Source organism: Heliangelus exortis, chromosome 4, assembly GCF_036169615.1.
Source record: "Heliangelus exortis chromosome 4, bHelExo1.hap1, whole genome shotgun sequence".
Lineage (NCBI taxonomy): Eukaryota > Metazoa > Chordata > Aves > Apodiformes > Trochilidae > Heliangelus > Heliangelus exortis.
Genome location: NC_092425.1, coordinates 252,381 through 272,655, shown reverse-complemented (window position 1 = coordinate 272,655; position 20,275 = coordinate 252,381). Strand labels below are relative to the sequence as shown.

At 41.4% G+C, this 20,275-nt stretch overlaps 1 long non-coding RNA gene across 3 annotated transcripts in view; it reads left to right on the top strand.

The window, feature by feature from the left end:
* Positions 1–20,275, top strand: part of LOC139795639 (uncharacterized) — a 504,885-nt gene that overhangs the window by 429,796 nt on the left and 54,814 nt on the right. For 2 of the 3 annotated variants that reach the window (XR_011725614.1, XR_011725615.1), the window contains one exon: positions 17,101–17,235. This is a non-coding gene — a long non-coding RNA (uncharacterized lncRNA). Of the gene's footprint in view, positions 1–574; positions 1,082–17,100; positions 17,236–20,275 lie in introns of those variants that run through there. The other variant, XR_011725613.1, reaches the window with a different exon arrangement.

The window sequence follows — 20,275 nt, the reverse complement described above, 5'->3', positions numbered from 1 at the left end:
CAATATCTAGCCCAGTCTTTGAGGAGTCATTTTTAGGATCTGCATTTAGGGTTGGAAAGATAGAGTGACACAGGAGTTTGAAATACAGGAACTACATCCTTGAGAAAGCTTGGTGTTAAATAGTGAAGACAGAGGTGGAACTGGCAGGAAACTTAATGAAAGATTTAAATAATAATTCTACTTCCCTTATTGGAAGGGAATACTTTTACTTCCCTTCCCTTTAATAAGAATTGGAAGCATAATTTTTTATGTACAAAATGCAGCTGTTCTTGAAAGGGAACAGGATGGTGTCTGTATTGCCTTCCCTATAAGCTGGATTTTTGACCAGTGAGAAACTCCATGGTGTACTCCCTGTAATCACAGTGAGAACCTTCCTCTGTCCTTCTCTGGTCTTCACTTCAAGCCATCCACTCCCCAGGAGTCTGCAGCACCAGCAGCCTTCAGCAGTAACAAAGACTTGACAGATGTGCTTCTCAGTTTCCTGCTGGAAGTCTGGTCTGCAGGAAAACAGCTGCACTGGGTGTCACCAGTGAAGCCCCGTCCCTCCTGTCTTGGAACCACAGGCACAGCTTTGCTGTGGCTCTCTCTCCTGGATGGACGCTTCTCTCCTCGTCTGTTCACTCCACTGACCTTACATCTGTTCCTGCACTGACAGATCTCTTGTGTCCTCCAGGGCTTCGTTCTTGGGCCCAGGTGTGTTTTTTTTGTCCCCATTTACTGCCATACTTTGGTGCCATGCAGTAGATTTTTTTCCAGAAAGGATCTGGAGTAGGCAGCGATGGTGAGAGAGCCATGAGGCGGCAGGGCCCGGCCAGGGCGGGAACTGGAGCAGCGCTCAGCGGCCTGTGAGGGGAGAGGCCTGCGGGTGAGGGACACTGCTCTGCCTGATCCACTGGGCTGGGGGGAGTCCAGAACATTGTTCTGTGTCTGGAATATTGTGTCCAGTCCTGGACCCCTCAGTTCCAGAAGGAGAGGGAACTGCTTCAGAAAGCCCAGTGCAAAGCCACCAAGATGATTGAGGGAGTGGAACATCTCCTGGTGAGGAAACGCTGAGGGAGCTGAGGGGCTCTGCAGCTTGGAGGTGAGGAGAATAAGGGGTGACCTCAGTAATGTTTATAAATATGTAAAGTGCAAGAGTTAGGAGGATGGAGCCAGGCTCTTCTCAGTGATATCCGTGAAAGGACAAGGGACAGCAGGTGCAACCTGGAGCATGGGAATAAAGAAAAGTGCCCTTAATGCCCAGGGAAGTGGTGGAGTCACCATCCCTTCAGGTATGGAGGCTGGATGCGTCACTTGGTGCCAGGGCCTGGCTGACGTGGTAGTGTTAGGTCATCGGATGGACTTGATGATTTCAGAGGTCTTTCCTAGCCTCAGTAATTCTGTGATTCTGTGATAGGAGGTTCCATGTAAATATGAGGAAAAGCTGTTTTACTGTGAGAGTGACAGAAAACTGACACAGGCTGCCTGGGAAGGTGTCTCCTCTGGAGACATTAAAAACCCACCTGGATGTGTTCCTGTGTGACCTACACTGGGTGGTCCTACTCTGGGGGTTGGACTCAATGATTTTTCGAGGTCCCTTCCAACCCCTGACATTCTGTGATTCTGTGGTTGCTGCCAGAAAGGCAGATGATATATATTGATTGTTATGATTTTAATGGACATCAGCATTTGGATGTCAAGCAGCTGGGCCATCTCATCTTGTAAGGATGAATAAACTGCTTTTGTAAAGCATTTGGCATCACCTTTCTCAGCCCTTTTTTCATTATTGTGGTTTCTTTTTTCTGTACCCCTGGCACTGTAATATTTGAGTACTGTAATATTTGGGCACTGTTCTGTGCTAAGTCACTTGGTATAGTTTATCATCCAGTGCTACTTCTAAGAATGGGTTATTATTATCTCTGTGAGTGTCAGGGTGCACAGAGGAAGGAGTTTATTTTTAGTAGGCAAGATCCAAATACGCTTACAGCCACACTCAGTTCCTCTTGAGTGTTAGAAAGACACCACTTCAAACAACTGTGAAAGTTGAGAGCTAAATGTTTCTCCTTTGAGGCAAATGTGTGTCTGTGGAGTCAAACTCTGTCCTCAGATGCTGGTGTGCTGTTCCCTCTGGAGTCTGGGGGATTTCTTCTTGGGAATGCAGTGCAGATATTGGCATGACACAGTGGCTTGAGAAGTGAGACTTCATGAACTGGTACTTTTGTTCTTTGCTTTTGTTTAAGAAAAGGGTGGGAGAAAATTAAATAACAGCTATGAGGCTTAATAGTCACTTCACTTTTCACTGAGCACAGATTGTTGGGGAGGTTTCAAAAACTGCAAGTAAGAGCAGCAAGTGGCTGAACTTTATGTGTATTGCAACATGCATTGCTTTTTGAAAGTATTGCCCCCTTCCTTGCTGCAGGTCTTGCTGTTCTTCACTGTCCACATGGTGTTACCTTGCCACCAATGAACTTAGCTCATCCCATGCCTCTTACTGTTACCCTAGAGGCTAAAACAGCATGTAGCCTGATCAGTGGCATGAAGTACCCTTAGTTTTAGGAGCTCAGGCTATGTATTGCTCTTCATTCCATTCGTGCAGAAGCCTTTTATTAGGAAAAACTCTCCTCAGTGATTGGGCCACCGGACTTTCAATTCCAGGCCCTGCCACAAAAATGGGCTAGGTACCTCTGTGATATAATTTCACTTCTGCCTTTGTATCCCCTACCTACAAGGAGGTGGTGTGATATTTGGACTTTGGACACTCTACAAAGAAGCTGGATATCAGGACTTCTTGCTGTTTGCAGGACTGGTCAAATGGCTTCAGCTCAAATGAGCTCACTTTAACTTAGCACCTTGTGTCTTATTGATGGAGATTTGCCTTTCCTTTCCTCTGTAAGCTACAAGTGGTGGTGGTTTGGGCAACATTTCTCCCAAGTGAGAGCACTGCCATCTCAGCATTATGACTCATTGAGCAGCACATTCCTATAATGGTAGGATTTTGAAATATATTATGGTGTACTTGTAGGGGATGGAGTAAAACTAAATAGAATTGCATAAAGCATTTTCCACAAAATTTGCTATAAACCTCCCACAGGGCATAGCTCATGGCAGATGAATTAAAGGGATCCTTCTGAAATTTGTCTTTATTGTTAACGCTTGAATAGCTTGGAATATAGTAGTATAAGCAGACCATAAGATTTTAATCTTAAGACACTAGAAATATTTAATAATATTTCACGTTATTTAACTAAAAAGACAACAGTGTATAAGTTAAAGTGGTCTTTTAAAGTTGACCCAATATTTGAAAAAATTACTTTCAAAGCACTTTACATTAACTCCATGTGGTGGGCACTTTCTGTGCACGTGTCATCATCCTGCAGCATTGCTGAGCACCCAGTTCTGTGCAGAATGTGTTTGCTGTGTCAGCCAGTAGAATGGTTCTGTCTTTATGTTACAGTTTGTACATATACTGTGTGAAGTGTGAAGCTGTAGCAATAACTAGGAGATAAGAAAGAGATGGTGTAAGGCTCTTTCAACTCTTCCCTTTCTGTAGACTTTCTCAAATGCCCATGCTTTGTCGAGGGAGAAGAAAACAAATGCCATAATCTTGACCCACAGGCCAGAGAACATATCTTCATGTCTTCTGGGCTTTTATTTTTCATCTTTCCTCCTAAGATTTGGAAGAATTGGGCAATGTGTGCAGTAGAGGCAAATTTTTTTGACATTTGTGGTGATTATAGTGTCTGCTCTGGCGTGTACTTCATTATTCATTTAGAGCTTTATTACGAGCACAGGCAGCTGATGTTTTTTTAGTAGAAAGAAATGTAAAAGCTTGAGAATGTTTTGTGGTGAATTCTGATGTAAAAATTACAAACAGTTCCTCCTTATTGTATATAATGCTGATTTTTCAAGCTGGAATGCTCTACCTGTGAAATTTCATCCAAGAAGGCATTTTAATAGTTCTTAAGCTTTCCAAATAAAAGCATGTAATGGTAGAGTGAAATTCCACCCTCAATTTGAGCTGTGTTAGAAAGCCTGGGTATAACAGTATTCTATTAGTCTTTCCTTTTTTGAAAATGAGTATGTACTTCTGTTCCTTGGCTTTACACAGACTCATACGCCGTTCAGCACCCTTTACTCAAGCAGATGAGATATAACCCCAGTAGTCTAGCTCATTGCTCTTCAGCAGTGCACCTTGTGCATGGCATTAGTCACCAGTGGGACCTTGTAGACTGGAATGGGTGAGTTTTAGCAGTAATGTGTATGTTCCTTTGGTTATAATAAAGTCTGAAAACTCTATTTAGGCTCCAGTGTATTTCCACCTTAGCCCAGCTCGGTTAAGGAAATACCATCTGCAGAGCTTTACAGACTCTACTGCTTTGTCTGCTTTGTATTGCTTTGGAACATGGATGACTTTGGTGTAAGAGTGATGGAAAAGCTGTGTGATAGAACAGACTGTTAAATTCCAAATCCCCAAGTGCTTTCCAGACTCTTACAAATGAAAGCTTATTACTGGCAGACAGCTCAGGTGACTCAGGTGCAGTTGGAAAGAAAATTCCTGTGACCTTTTTAAGGACATTACCATAAAGGAAGTGCTAAGTTAAGGCTGACTTCGGGCTCCCCACTTCAGCCCTTTTGAGCAGAGTCCATTAGGATATGGCATCTAATGAGGGCTTCTCTGGTAAAAGTCTTCTCCAAAACTCGTCACCAGAATGCTCATGCAGGCAACTTGGAGCTCCGTTGTAAGGTCCCACATGTCACAAGCTGTTCGTTAGCATTGTTTTAGCTAAGCTGATGCAAAGACCCTGTGAGCCTCTGTGTGAAAAATAATGCCTTGCTGGAGGACTGATCAAACTCACGGCTTTGGGCTCATCTTCAAAGGCACATTCCTGCCTCCCAGCTCTTTGCTGCTGCTCTCTCATGATGTCAGGGAGACTCAGGGCTGTTTCAGGGCCAGACAGACTATTGAGGTGGCACAGCTCTGAGCCAGGGAAAAGCCCCTTAAAGGCACACAGACTGGGGGCTTGTTCAGAAGAGTAAAGAGAATTTCATTACACAATGGGCTTCTCTGTCAGGTTCTTATTTTGACTGTGAATCAATTTTCATACTCTTTTGTCCACCACTAAGTGGTAGTGGAAGGGGGAAAGCAGGTTTCAAGTTCTCTTCATCAGTAAAGTTGAGATGAGAAATTGCTGCTTTTGTTTATTTTTAATGATCCTTCAAAGTTTGAGACAACTGAGGAACATTGCTACTCCTTAGCTTAAGTTTAAGGAGTGGATGTTTTCTTTCTTCCCTTTAGGCACCGGGTGATCACAAGTCTTTTGTTTGTTTACAGTGGGGTTGACCCTAAGGATCATGGATGTCACCCAGGATACACTTTTTGACAGATGATCCTTTATGTGAGGCTCTACCATGGAAAAACTCTTTCAGTTCACAAATATTACTTTCAGAAATTATTTAGTGCCTTTTATCTTATGAACTTTTTGCAGCAGGGAGGGTTCTTGACAGAAGCTGTCCGTAAACAGGAAACCTTCTCATGTATCAGTAGCATTAACTTGTCAAGTAACCTCCCCTAGGGTTTGTCTCCTTGGCCCAGTACTGCTCAGCAGAGTTACCCATGGTGGCTCAGAACAAGCTGCAATAATGTAAAAGCTGGTTTCTCTTCCAAGTATGTGTATACCCCAAGTAGCTCAGATAGATACAGTGTGGAACTGGTTGCAAACCAGGTGCCTGCAAGGTCTGGGCTGCAGGGCTCAAATGTGGCTTGCATGTTACATCTTAGCAGTTAGCTAGATTAGGTAGGGAAAATGTAATCTTTATGTAGCTATATGCACAGATACATAACTTAGTCTTCTAGAAGACACAATAAATGTGAGATTCATAAAGAGAAAAACAAATGCCAATATTGAAGTGGGAAGAACTGTTGCTCTTTGTCTGTTACATTCTCTGCATAGTTAGTAGTACCTGTACAATTCAGAGTAGCTTAACTTGGCATGATTACAAGACTGAAGAAGAGCTTTACATGAGGCTTTACATGAGGCTTCCTGAGTCACTGACACCTGCTGCTAATTGCCTCAGTCTGGAGGCCTCATAGGGAAATCAAAACAGAAATCCTGCAGGTGTTTTAATCGGTGTTCACTGAGCAGCTCTGTTGTGCTTCGTGGATGTGATTCAGACTGTTCTCAGTACTGAGATGTGAGGTGGCAGTGCTGTTATCTACAGTCTGTGGGGGGTGTAGCCTCTGGAGAAGACCTGGCAGGCCCTTGGGTTTCAAAGCAGCTGGTGCTGTGCAGTCAAGCAGGGCAAAGGCATTCTCCTTCTCCAGCAGCTGGTGCTCTAGGATCCTGGCAGTGTGCAGCAGGTGAACAAGCAGGTGATGCAACATGGGGGAAAGTGCAGAACAGCAGGTAACATAGGGTAGACAGTTGCAAACACAATGGAGTAGTTAAATCTGTGCCAGTTAGCAGCATAACTGGTGCCTGATGGCAGTGTTTTCTCAGCACTGTTGCAGGGAATGTAGGGCATTTAAGAAGATAAGGAAGCTACCTCTCCCAAACCACTACTTTCATATTTCCTAAAAAATGTAGTTGATCCATTATAAACAGCTCAGAGAAGGTTCCTACTCACTATACAGTAAATGCAGTGCTTAGAAACACTGCATGGATATTGGATTTATGCTCTTGATAATAGTGACAAAGAAGGGTAACCCTTGACGGTACTTTTTAACAGTTTTTACAGTATATTATCTCAATACATTTGTGTTAGAGTGCATTTTGTTTATCTGTCAGGCATGAATTGTCATTACAAGGGAAAAGCAGGATGGTTTGCTATAATTAATTTGGAAATACATAATATTAATTGTGAAACCTTGTGTTTAACTGCTCCCTTTTGCTCACACTACAGGGTACTCTTGTGTCCAGAGGAATGTAGATTGTTTCAGTTGTGCATGATCTGTACTAAGTGGTGTTACAAGTGTTATTTGGCATTTACAGACCATTGTGCATATTCAAAGCATTTAAAAATATAAATATTTAGATTATGATCTACTGCAGTTAATATCAACCCCATACCAGCCACAAGTCACTAGTCAGGAAAGAAGGCAGCACAGCACACACATTTCTCTCCCTGTGTTAAAATTCCTGTATTCCTGTTTGCCACATAGGTGGAAAATTTATCATCAAATTACATTTAGAGGTCTCTAAGGTTGTATGTGCTTAAAATACGACAAGGCTGACTTTTGTGTTGAGTCAAGTCTGTTCACACAAAATATGAAGTGTGGTTATTATTTGAAGTAAAGTAAAATCAAAGCAGAAATGGGTCAAACTCTTCCCATTGAAAGACTCGAAATGTGTGCCTCAGTGACTTCTACCTTTTGAAAATCCAACCTAGATATTTTATTTTAGGAATAAAGATCAGTTAAACTTTGAGGTTTGAAGGCATGTAGTTTTGGAGTTTTGTAGTTCCTGTAGAACTTTTTATATGCTGGTATAGCCCTACACAGTTCTACAGCAGCCTGACTCTGGTGATAAGCTGCTTCACTCAAGTGCTCTGTAGCTTAATATTATCTTAATTTTTCTTTCCCATAACAGACATGTAAATCTGATTCTTACTCTTTTTCTAATGACAATTTTAGATTGCCTAAGAATATGACTTAAGGCTCGTGGACACAGCATTGAAATGTGGGGTCTACTTCAGCTCTTAGACTGCCACGAGTGATTCATTTTGCTGTCTTTGGGCTTCTGTGTTTAAAGAAAGCAATGATCTCGACCTTCATTGTAAAGTGCTTTGGTTGTCTGTTGTTTAACATCCTTTTTTTTCCTTGGTTTCTCAAAAACTAATTTCTATAGCAAAAGCCATGCAAACTATGTGCTTTTGGTGCAAGAAAATAAACTGCTGGTGCAGTTACTTTTTTCTTGGAAGCTGAGGTTTCACGAGTGGAAAACACTGGATTAAAAAGCTGCCCCAAAACTCCACACTCATCTCCTTGAGTTTTTGGCTAGCTTTAGGTCTGCTAATGTGGGGTTACTTCCCCTCACAAAAACACCCCTGTTCCATGAAACTGTTTGCTCTTTATAATTTTTGCACTTTATAATGTGTAGAGAGGTTCATACCAGTGGCATACATATACAATGAAAATGGTGAAGACTACCAATGCCAAATTCATTAATTGCATTAGGTGCCTTATGGAAAGAGCCATGAATTGTATTGCACAATAAAGAATGAATTTTTCCCCTCTGGTGTTGGAAGAAGAAACAATATGTGTACTGAAGTCTAGGTTTGACATTTCTCTCCTGCATTTCTTACTCTTGGAGCTTTCTTATAACCAATAAAAATCAGAGGTTTGCTGCATCTTATTCAGTGAGAAGGCAACTTAAAAACTAATATGCTAGTTTGGCACCAAGTGAATGAAATTGATTTATAAGATGACAGTGAAGAGGCCATGCTGAAATGTGTATAGTCAGGCAGTGTCACACTTCCTTGGAAAGCACCGAAATTGATTTCTCATAGAAATCTATTCCTGAGGAGCTATATCAGACAAATCTTCCTTCAGGAAGGGCTGGTCCACTCAGTGGGCTCCCACCAGCACACCACCATGATGCCACCCCAGAAGGATTTAGTGGATTAAATGTGCTTTGGTGTTGTACTGGCATGCTAATGCAGACTGGCTGAGGTGGCAGATCAGGCTGGAGCTCAGCACACAGAGTCCTGATCTCACTTTAACTTCTGGTTTGTTGCTTGCACAGGAGCAAGACCCAGCCTTTTTCATGGGCTCCCATTTCTCCTCCTGCAGAATTGTCCAACTGAATCCATTTGCTCAAGGCTGTAAAAAGCAAGCTCCTGAGAGAGAAAGGGTGAAACATCTAGCTGTTGCTGCTAAAATTGTTATGCTTTAGGTCAAAACATATCTGACTTAAATATCAGTACTTTAGTCCCAATTAGAGTAGATGCAACTTTCTGCTCCTGAGCTCTGTCATGGGCTATCACAGGCTTCAGGCTTATACAAGAAGTGCCAGATTTCTCAGGGAAGTTGGGTGATTTGTGGGTTGCACTGAAAAGCAGACCAGCACCATTTGCTTTTCAATGTTAGTGTCACCAAGTACAGCAAGTCCCTCTTAATGTATTAGGGATGGCTGGGTTTCAGCTTGTGCAATGGCCAGTGTTCCAGAGAGGAGAAAGTTTTGGTGACAAAGATTGTTGGTTTAACTCTGTATCTAAATGGATAGTACTCAGGCACCAAAGTTAAGCAGTTTATTTAGAAGACACAGGAAATGCCTTCAAGTGTAGTTTTCTGTGTAAAAACAGTTGAGGCTACGGAGAGATAGGCAATACCTAGAGAAATAGCTATTATATCCATAAAGAAGGGCAGTCAGATTAGACTGTTTAGAAACTTGCTTTTTAAGAAATAGGCTTCTATTCCCAGGGAACGAGATTGCATGCACACTGCAATACAAAGAAGGAATAATAATGTGAAATGGAAATAGAGCAGATGAGTGTGAAGGTTTGCTAGTTGCTGCTCTTCCCTTCCTCCCCTGAATCATAAGTCTGTCTACAGAAGAAAATGTTAGAAGCAGTTGCTCTTATTTTCCCTGGCAGCCAGAGGCTAGGAAGTTGCTAACTTAGAGGCTGTAAGTCTTCTGCAGTTTCTTAAGAAAGATCATAATTGTTCTTCATAGGGATGGAATCCTGAATATCAGATCACTGCTGCTGAACTCGCTATTGCATTTGAGTTCATCTTTTGTGAGATTAATTTTCTGTTCAACTTAATTGCTTTGTCTGAGTAGGGTTTTTTTGTTTGTTTGTTTGGGTTTTGTTTGTTTGTTTATTTTACCTGCAGCAAAATACAATTGAAACATTTCCTGTATCTCAAAAATAAACTGTTTAACTCAGATGTCTGTATAGTATCCATTTGAAAACAGATTCCTTTTTTCTCCCCCTTAGTTCTTAGGGAGACAACCCTCTGCTGTTCCACTATTCAAACCTCCTCTTTCCCATGAAAGTCTCCAACATTTATTGTGTAAACCGTGAGTGTATTTGGTGCAGCTGAAGGCACTGCATTAGTTTATTCAGTTACTAAAAGAGAAATGAAGCTTGTAATGGGGCTTCTGAAAAAGTGTGTTGAGCTGTTGTGGAAAAAAAGCAGAAGTACTGTGAAGAAGAAAAAAAAAAAAAAAAAAAAAAAAAGGTTTGTATTTTGATTTTGTCCTTCTTTTCCCTTGTTTCTTTCAGAGAATGAACTGAAAACTGGTTTAGAATTAAATAGAAACACAACATTTTCATTTAAACGCTTTTTGAGGAGGTCTGAAATGTTTTGACTTTTTCCCATGAGACTGTTGTTCCTTGTGTCTGATTTTTTGTCTTATCTCAATCCACTTTTGCAGTGATAAAAAGGAAGGAGCAGGGAAAGAAAAAAACAAATGCAAAAGCTGAAAAGCAAAGCTATCCTGTCTGATTTGTATCAGCACAGAATTTCTTTTTAGTTGAAATATTTTGCTAAAATTATACAAATCCTTGAGCCACAAGGAAATATATTTGAAATGGAAATATTACTACCAGAAAAAGCTTACTTTTGTTCTCAGAAGGTTTTCCATTTAAATCACTTTAGTCCTCCCTAACTGTTGGTGAAGTGAATGAGGCAGAAGTGTGTCAGCTTGGTTTTGAAATTAGGTAATATTGCTTGCATTGTAATACATTTTAAAGCAAAACATTCCATTCCTTTGGAAGCCCATGGAATAGGGTATGAAGAATATGGACGAATGTTGCCAGTTTTCAGTCTGATAATCTCTGGAATGTAATGCCAGTGTGCCAGTGTTTCCCTGAGGAGTTATATAGGGATTATGTGGGTTGGTAGCATTTTGCTTCCCAAGTGTTACAGGGGAAAGGTCTGTGTAGTTTTGGTATCTGGCAGTCAAATATGGAGAATTTAGTCTCTCTATGGGTCTGCTGTTGGCAGGTCAAGACTTAGTGTCTGGAGAAGGATTTTGTTCTGGTTTTGAATGGTATCTACACGGCTGTGTTCTGGCTGAGCTCTCCTGTACAACGTGCTGTCAACTCTTTTAGGCAGGAAGCAGCTCAGAGCCCCAACAGAGACAATCCACTGTCACAACTAGGATGTTAATTTTAATGAGCCTTGGAACATATATACATAAAAATGCTGTTTTCAAAAGCAGTATTTTGCAGAGTAAACAATAAAAGCAGGTGCTGAGAAAGTCAACTCTATTTAGTAAAATGGGCTTTCCTGTATGTTTTCCTGTATGTCTTAATTTTTGAAAAAGAAAATGCAGCCTCCAAACCAGACTTTTTGTTTTGTTGATTTCAACTCAGCAATTCTGCTTGCATCTTGCAGTAGCATTACTTACAACAAGAACTGTATTTTTAAAATAAAATTCATCATTTGCCAGTGTGGCTTGGTGCACTCACTAGACAGAGCACTTTTCCCCAGAGGCTGATGGGTTAAGTGCTTGAGCATAAAAAGACTGGAACAAAACTTATCTAAATATTTTAGGTGTCATTCCCCAACACATCTTGAGTTAGCAGGTGGCTGAGGCTGTCCTGGCAAAACATGGGGTAGGATCCACCAGCTGCCCTCCACCTTTTTCCTCTCAATGATGTTGAGCTGTTTGAACATAGCCCCTCTACCCATGAAGGTCTGGCTGACTGGCCATGTTTACTTTCTTCTGTTGACTAATGGGCAAGACAGTGGCTGGTTTAGTCTCTGCACTGCTCATGAAACTGAGGTTTTATGAGTAGGAATGCCAGGCTGAAAGCTGAGTGGTGACTCCTGCCTTGCAGTGCAGAAAACCAGTGTGTCCTCACATCCCCTCACAACTGTGCTGCAGCAGAGCTGAGCTGTGGGCTGTCAATACCATTCAGGATGCTTGGATCAGCTTCCCATTTGCTCTTGTGCTGTATGATACATGACACTAGAGGTGAATAAATTATGTATTTTATTTAACATAGACTAGATTAAATGAGTTAGCAATGTACTGCCTGGCCTGAGCACCTGATAACTACTAGTAGTTTTCACTGTCCCTCAAGAAATCATTGACTGTTTTATATGATGCAGTAATGTATTATTCATAGACAATTTCATTGGTAGCATTGCAGATTCTCAGTGTAACAAGGATAGACATAAAGCCAAGGAATTCTTAGGAAAAGAAGGATGGGTGATATTCCATAGAAATGAGAATATATATGCATATATGCATGCACACTGAGGACCACAGATATTCCTGGAATCAGGCAAATGGCTTTTAATTGTGATAGTGAGCCTTACTCATAAAGCATGTCTGCTCTTACTCCATCATCTTCTAATCCCTCTCAGATAAATGATAAACTTGAAATGTTGGGCCTAAATGTTATCCTCTTCACAAAGCTGAATATGTTCAGTCCCATTATTATATCAATTCACTTGTATTCATTATATGGATAAAAAATACACTTTTCAAACTAACTTATTCACCAGGCTTGGTATGTAGCAGTGAAAACCCATCTGCATAGCACAAAGTACCATCTTATACAGCAGGGTGAGCAAAATTGTGCACCCCACACTGTCATTTAAGGCACAGGACTCAATTTCTTATTATCTCGTTGGCAATGCGAAGTTACAGTGGTAAGGAGGAACTTGTTCAGACTCTTCGTAGTGTGACAAGGTGTAACTCCTCTGGCATCAAGGAGGTTCACTTATCTTTTCAGGCTGTGTCATCTGCCATCACTGCCTTTCTGCTTCCTGAATCTTAGGTTTCCCAGGCCAAATGCTCCATCCCAGGCAGCCCCTCCTGTTGCCACCCCAGGCTGTTGCCAGCCCCAGGCTTTTTCCTAGCCAGCAGTTCCCCAGGTATTGTGAAATGGAGGAATGAGCCTTTGCTCTGGCAGTAGCAGATGGCTCTGCACTTAATGCTTTTTACCCTGGAGCATTGTTCAGCTGGCTTGGGCCCTGCTACAAGAAGTGAACTGAGCTTTGCCTCACCCACATATGCTGTATAGGCTTAAAATTTAGGATGTGGCCTCACCTACCTTTGGGGACTTTGGTGCTGTGGCTACGCAACCAGAGTGATCTGAAGTAGCAGACCAGACTAAAGGCAGAGGAGCTCAGATTTCACAATGTGAGCAAAGGTCCAGAACTGGCCTTATATCCTCTCCATTGTGTCCAGACCTGGTGCTTGCGGCGTGGATTCGTGAGCAGAGACTTTATAATATCTGCACTGAATGCAGGACCAAAGCATATTGTGTTATTCCTTTTCTTTTTGCGTTATGTCTTATGGCTGTCCTTGAAAATTTGCAGGTAATATTGTTGTCTAAGTGAGATATATTGCAGTTAAAGAGTTTTCTGCATGGGGCTGGGCACTTTAGAAAGCTTTTACTGCCTCATAATTTAAATGTATGTTTGCCCCTCTTTAATTTAAAAGTTGTAGGGAGTGAAAGGTTTATGTATTTGCACTGTTTGAAGACAACTTTGACTTCTGGTTGCCAAGGAAACAGCTGTACTGTAGAATCAAATTCCAGTGACCTCAAACTATCTGTGCTTTAGGGTCCGTGTGTCCCTAAGGATGGGAACTGTTTCAATGGGAAACTGTTTCAAACCATTTCAGCCCCGTCTGGGGTCTGGCATATCTAAAGAGTGTTGATGGGGCTTGAAAGTTCAGCTGGCATTGAAGCTTCTAGCTCAGTACTGTGTTTCTTATGGATCCTGGGCTGGACCTGACACCAAGGTTGCTGACACCTGACTTTTGAGCACATGCACTGACATGTTACCCTGTGTCCTGGCTCTTATTCTCTATTTCTTCTCTACTCCTTTGCCTGTTCATGCAAGTGGAGCGTGCACCAGGGACATTGTGATTTATTGAGTGATAGTTACCCGTGCTGTACCAGAGGCTCTTCGAATTACAGCAGCTATAAAGCTGGGAAAACTGCCTGTTTTTACAGTTAGTGATAAAATCTCATATGAAGAAGGTAAAGGAGGTGATGGGTCTACAGTTCTGCAATTCTTATCCATCTCATGGTCAAGGTGCTGAGGAAAGGAGTGATCTTTGGAAACCCATGTTGAGACTTGGATGTCTCTCAACTCTCCTTCCAGGCAGCTGTGTTGATCACAGATCAAAGACTCATGCTATTACAGCATAGAGTCTTCCATCCAGAGATGAGAGCTGAGCCACCAGAGTGTAGGTTGGGGACTGGATTTGCTGAAGCCCTTAGAAATACTGCCTTGATTCTGGTGTTTCACAGGCAAGTCCTGGGACATCTGGGCATGTAGCCTTTGTCTTGACTGCATATCTCATGGCTCCTGAGGCTTTGGCAGCAGAGCCTCTCTTCTCACAAGCTGTCACAACTGCAGATCAGAGGCTGTGGTGTAATCTGTGGAGCAAGAGGACAGCATTAAACCTGCTCTGGAGTGGAGGCATTTCATTTTCTGAGCCAGTGTCAGAAGGTTGCAGGGCAGGCACCTCTTGGCCCTGCTGAGGTGTTTGACAGGCTGCATGGGATGCTGCAGGAAGGCACTGAGTAACTGGGCTGAGAAAGCAGAGTGGAGGGAAAAGATTTTTCTATACCAGCAGTTCAGACATCTGCCAGGCAGACACAGGAAGATCCTTCAAGCTGCAAAAGTGCCCTGCACCAACAGTTCACTCCCAAGTCAGAAGAAAACAAAGCTGATCTAAAGTGGTGATCATGGGAAAAATAGCTTTTAAAAAGTATAGTTTCTCCTGGAGGAAGATCCTTAGATACTTTTTATGTGGAGGGTGAATACATTAGTACAGAGGAAGAACTCTCTTCAACAGCAGGTTTCACTGTGCAGCAAAAGGCCTTATCTGCACAGGTGTGAGTCTTCAGCCCAGGAGGGGAATGGCACTCAGCTTTGGAGGCTAACGAGGGCATGACCTGCTCACCTAATGAAAGAAAAATTTCTCAGGGGGTGCTGTTCCTTGCTGACTGTTTTGCTTTTTTTCCCAGTTACACAGCCAGCAGTTCTGAGCCTCCTTTGCAATCAGCAGCACTTGTGTTGTCACCCCAGCACCAGCTGTGGGAGGGAGGAGTTCTAGCTGACCAGGAAGCTCTGGGTCAATGATCAGGAAAGAATTTGCAACCAGAGGTCAAGAAAAAAATATCAGTGACTGCAAAGAAAGCATAGGACATGAGGAAGATTTTTAACTAAGAGAATTCTTGAAGGTCCTTGTGAGGAGGAACATGGGTGATGAACCTTGTGTGGCTGAACATTTTAAATCCCCCAGATCTTATGGTATCTGGAGCAGCACAAGTAGGTTTCAGGACATCTGAATAATTTTTTTTCAGTCCAGGTAAAATATAATTATTAGTGCATTAAATGAGTTTTGAAGGTTCAAGAGCTGAACTGAACCATATGAAGTGATCTTAAGAAACTTTGGTGGGAGTGATGTATTCATTTTGGTGTTGTCACAATCCAAGTATTTTCTAAAGTAAATGTATTTCTGTGCTGCTATTTTGGAAGGAGGATGGGGGGAGGAGAAATTTGAACAGTGTCTAAACATCCTGGTTTTACTCTGTGAAGTCTTCTTTTCCTTTTTTTTTTTTTTTTTTTTAATGCCGTCATCTTTAAATTATAATGCAATCTGAATTATTTCATAGCACAATGTTAGTTCAATCCAAAGAAATTCTTTTTCTCTGAGAATGTCATGTTTAATTTTGCTTCTTAATGAATTCAGAACTGGAGATCTCAGTTGCTGATGAAACCAGATTTTTATAATTTTTTGGACAGTTCTCTTCAGGTGCTCTAATTTTGGCTGTGGTACAGTTGCTCTTTAATACAGACTTCAGTGTCTTCCTCCTACCCTGCCTCTTTTTTGGTTGGGGTGAAATGGATTCAGATAAGAGCTGCCTTCTCCTACCTAAGCTGGGAAGGAAGAGCAACTTTCATCAAGGTTTCCAGGGCCTGCTGTAGTTTAGGCCATAAATCTTAAAGCAGGCAATAACAACAGTGTATATAGTAAGTTTGAGACATTTGAGTTTGAATGACCTTAAACTCCAGGCATTCAAGCCAACTTCATTATAAAGGTGAGAGAAACAGTTGGCAAGTCATCTTTTAAAAGAAGTTGGCAAATCTACACCTTTTGTCTTGAATCACTCACTGATGTCCCAGTCATTTAGTCTGAGTCATCTGGCTCACTGAATGTAAGGAGGAAATTGCAAGGTTTCTTTAGCCTTGCCTTGACGCCTGTACTTGCTGCCTGTGTTTGTGTGTATATTATATATTTGGGAAAAAGCTTGTATTTTTCCCATATGCAAAGTATTGTGAAGCATAAGCCAAGTTTTTCATGCCTAAGCCTCTCAGGTGTTTTACATCTTGGTTGCTAAGGCAGGTAATGAGGCTTAAATAATTCTGCTGTCTGGAGGTGTGTGTTTGTCTGTTTAGCAGTTCTGGAAGCTGCCGGTCAATTTCAATTATATTTGGAAGAGAAGCAGAGGTGTCAAGGGGACTGCACTCCTACAAGTTTTTAAGCATTAGTGGCACATAGAGGAGCCACGTGCAAAAGCAAACCCTTTGTGAAACACCAGGAAAGCATGCAGGAGAGAAGCTTGTGAACATTATTCACTAGTTCATATAGCTTGCTCAGATTATTTGTTTAAACCTTAAATATACCTAATTTATAGAGTGTAGTGTGTCTACCCACATTTATCTGTTTATTATACACATGCATATTGTTCGCTGAAATCCTTCCAGAAATTAATTGTGCTCACTTGTTAAAAACATAACCTCAGCTCCACCTGGTGGCTCTGTCGATTATGACAAAACTGCTGAAATACATCTCATCTGTGATTTTGCTTTTTGTCTAGTGAGAAAAATAAGTAGACCAGCAGACATACAGATACGTACCAGCTCCTTCAAGATAGATACAATATATATATAGATATGATATATGTAACAGAAGACCCTTATCTTTTTATTCCTGTTTGGAGGGAGTGTTGTATTTTCTGGACTTAATACCTTTAGAGATCAGAGACTTTTTCCCTCAATCATGAGAGGTATTTTTAAATAAATAAATAAATAAGGCATTTTGTCCCACCTAACACCTTTATCTCTTGAAAGCAGTAGATAAAGCTTTATGAGGAAGGTCAAATATTGTATCTGAGTTGCACTATCTTCCTTATTTATAGGTCTCCAAGCATGGTCCCTGGAACAAAGCTTGAAGCCAAAACAGACAAAGCTTTAAAACCAGAAATACTCCTCGACTGATCCATGCACCCAATTCTTCACGAACATGGCATTATGCTAAAAGTCAAGTACTCAGAGTGAGTAAATTATTGCTTCACTTTTTTTTCTTCCACTTATACTAGGAACGGTTGGGCATAGATTTTCTGTTATGCAAGCTGTTTTGTAGTCAGAAATTATTTTTATTCCAAGCAGGATATCAAAAAGAATGCTGAAATGAATTTTTCATCAAAAACCAGTGTTAGATCTGGCAGGGTTTTTGTTTTGATTTTGATCACATGTTTTTAAAAGAAAAAAAATTAAGAAAATCTTCAAAATAAGAAATCAAGCTATTCTGTTCTGACAATGAAAAGCTGGCTTCACATTTCAGGAAAATAAGTGATGCAAAGGGATGAAACAGCTCTCTGGTGAAAAATACAATGGCTTGCAGCAGTGATCTGTGCTGCCTCTGTCAGCTTTGCACAAACGTGAGGGCCTGGAAGTAGGGCAGTGAGAATTCGTATGGTCATGTGTAAGGACAGCTGAAAAAGAGATTCTTTGCTCTTCTCCCTTTTTGAAAAGGTACAACAGTATTACTGAAACTTTGGGCTAGTTTGTATCAGTTAAATGCATTCTGACTGGGAAGGTTTTGTTTCAAAAATGTTAAAATTTAGCAGCTTGATTTCCCTTTGCCTGCTTCTGCCTTCTGAACCTGACTTAACTCTGTGACTGTTTGGATAGCCTAAAAAAAAAAATGACTTGAGTTTTAATAGTGTGGCTGATATCTACATTTCTTCTCACCCATTTGAAAATTATCCGAATTCGGGGCTCTTTGTTCAGTTTGTAGATCTTTTGTGTATTGCATGTGGCCATGAACTTGGAAAACTGTTCTACTCTGATGATCAGAGTAGGAAATTATGAGCTTCTCTAATGAGGGGAAAGCTAAATTCAGATACCTGCTGGGAGAAGAAACAAAGCCCGAAGTTGTGGTATGGCAGTGGTAATCCAGGACTGGAATTCACTTATTTCTTGTATCTTCTCATTCTTTTGGGCCACCCTGTCTCTGCTTTATAGCAACTTCCCCAGTGTTGACTGTGCTACAAGCAGTGGACAAACCTGAAGCTACACAGGGAATGAGTGGGGAAGTTTGTCAGTGTAGCAAATACATAGAGGTAGAACAGACTTGTGGATCAAGAGTTCGTGCAAAACAAGGAAATCTCGCAGGCCCTTTTAGTTCTTAGTACATTCAACGTTGCTATAGAGGTCTTTTCACAGAAGTTTATAGTCTCCATGTCTCCTGGTCTGTGTCATGCTTACCCATCCCCAGGCATTCAGGAGCAGTTGTGTGTTCTCTCCTTTTTGATACATTGTGCATTCCTATTTCTAGTATGGTGGAGAGCTTTATATAGCTACAAAGAGTTTTATATGCCTTAGTGACATTTAGCCTACATACTGTCCTCTGCTTTTCCATTTTCTAATGAACAAGCTGTTGGCTGCATATTTGCATACATTAATGTTTTGTCACTTCCAACTCGAGGCAAAGGACAATTCCAAGTAGAAATAGCATCTTGTTCCTGTCAGAAGGCTTAATAGAGAAGAATATAAAAAAAAAACATAGCATTTGGTATCTTTGAAACAATTCTTTGCACAGGGTGTCTTGCTGCCTCAGCTACTTGTAATAATCCTTAAGATCTTAAATGAGAGCAGTTTTCTGGTGTGGGGGGGCACTGACTTGATCAGTAGTTAACCACAGCCTTACTGCCTAAGCTGCATGCACTTGTGATAGACAGAGGGCAGGAAATTACCATCCCTCCCTCCAGAACCTGTGCAGAAATCACCAGGCATGCCCCAAGTTCTACAGTGTGATTCTCTCAGAAGGGAGACATTATCTCTGTTGCCAAAAATAAGACCACACACATGATAGATAACAAGTGACTAAAGACTCTGACTAACTGAAGCAAATGTGTAGTCTACTGCCAAGCACCTTATTTTGGAAAAGAAAGAAGTGGCACCAAAAACATTGCAGGCCTTTGCTTTTGCCTGGCAGCTGTAAATGGCGTGTTCCAGAGAAAAGAGATGCACAAGAGGATTAAGGAAAACCCATGTAGCAAAACTGGTCCCCCATTTCTGTCACTTGCATCCTTAAACTGAATTCCAAATACATGTTTGAATGGTGTCCTCTGTAAGAGAATGTTTTCCCAAGAATAAACAAAGTAATGTTGAGGAGCAGAACCATTCAGTGCATTCTATTCCACTCATGAAATGTAGGTGAACTTCCTATTGTATTTGTTTAAAAAAAACCAACAGTAAAACCCAGAAAGACACAAGAGAGCAATCATACATGCATGTGCCTGTGTTCCTATTCAGGTGGAGTGGGGGATTTCTATATAACAAGGCCAGGTATCAGTCTGGGGAGCAGGCAGTCCTTGGTAGAGGATGAAGAAGCATCACAGCCCCTGGGGATGCCCTGCCTCTTCCCCAGATCTTTTGACATGAGCAGCAGTGCCTGAGTGCAGCTCTTAGAAGTGCCATTAAGGAAGGAGCCAGGCTCTGTACAAAGGCAGGAATGCTGAGGGAGCATCCCCTGCTACCTCAGAAAGGTCACTGACTTACAAGTCATGTGCCCCCACAGAGGCCCAGAAATGTCGAAGCATTAAGGGTACAGTAATCTAAAATATTTGTTATAGAAGACAAGTGGTCTGGGCCTGCTGATCTTTAAAGAGCATGAAAAGGAGGATGACTTAACAGGCAGATGAACACATCGTATACACCTCTCACGTTCCCTGACAGCTAATCAAATACTTTTCAGAGGCAAAGTTTTTTGTAGAGATTGCATTTTTTTGTAGCACTCCTTTACAGCAGCTCACACAGAATTACTGGGTCCAGATCATGGGAGTTATGTGGCAGCAGAAGTATTCAGTGTCTTGTTTAGTAGTTAGCTAAAACCTGACCTTTTTATCTTTCTTTAACCAAAAAGGGCAAAATCCATCATAAAATGAATATATATTGCCAAATTGAAGTGTGCTTCTTAATTGGAAACTTTTACTGTGGTAAACAGCTTTCGACACCCTTGATGTGATTTTGACACGTTGCAATTTTTTATGTAGAGTTCTAACGATTGTGTATGAGGCAAAATTGATT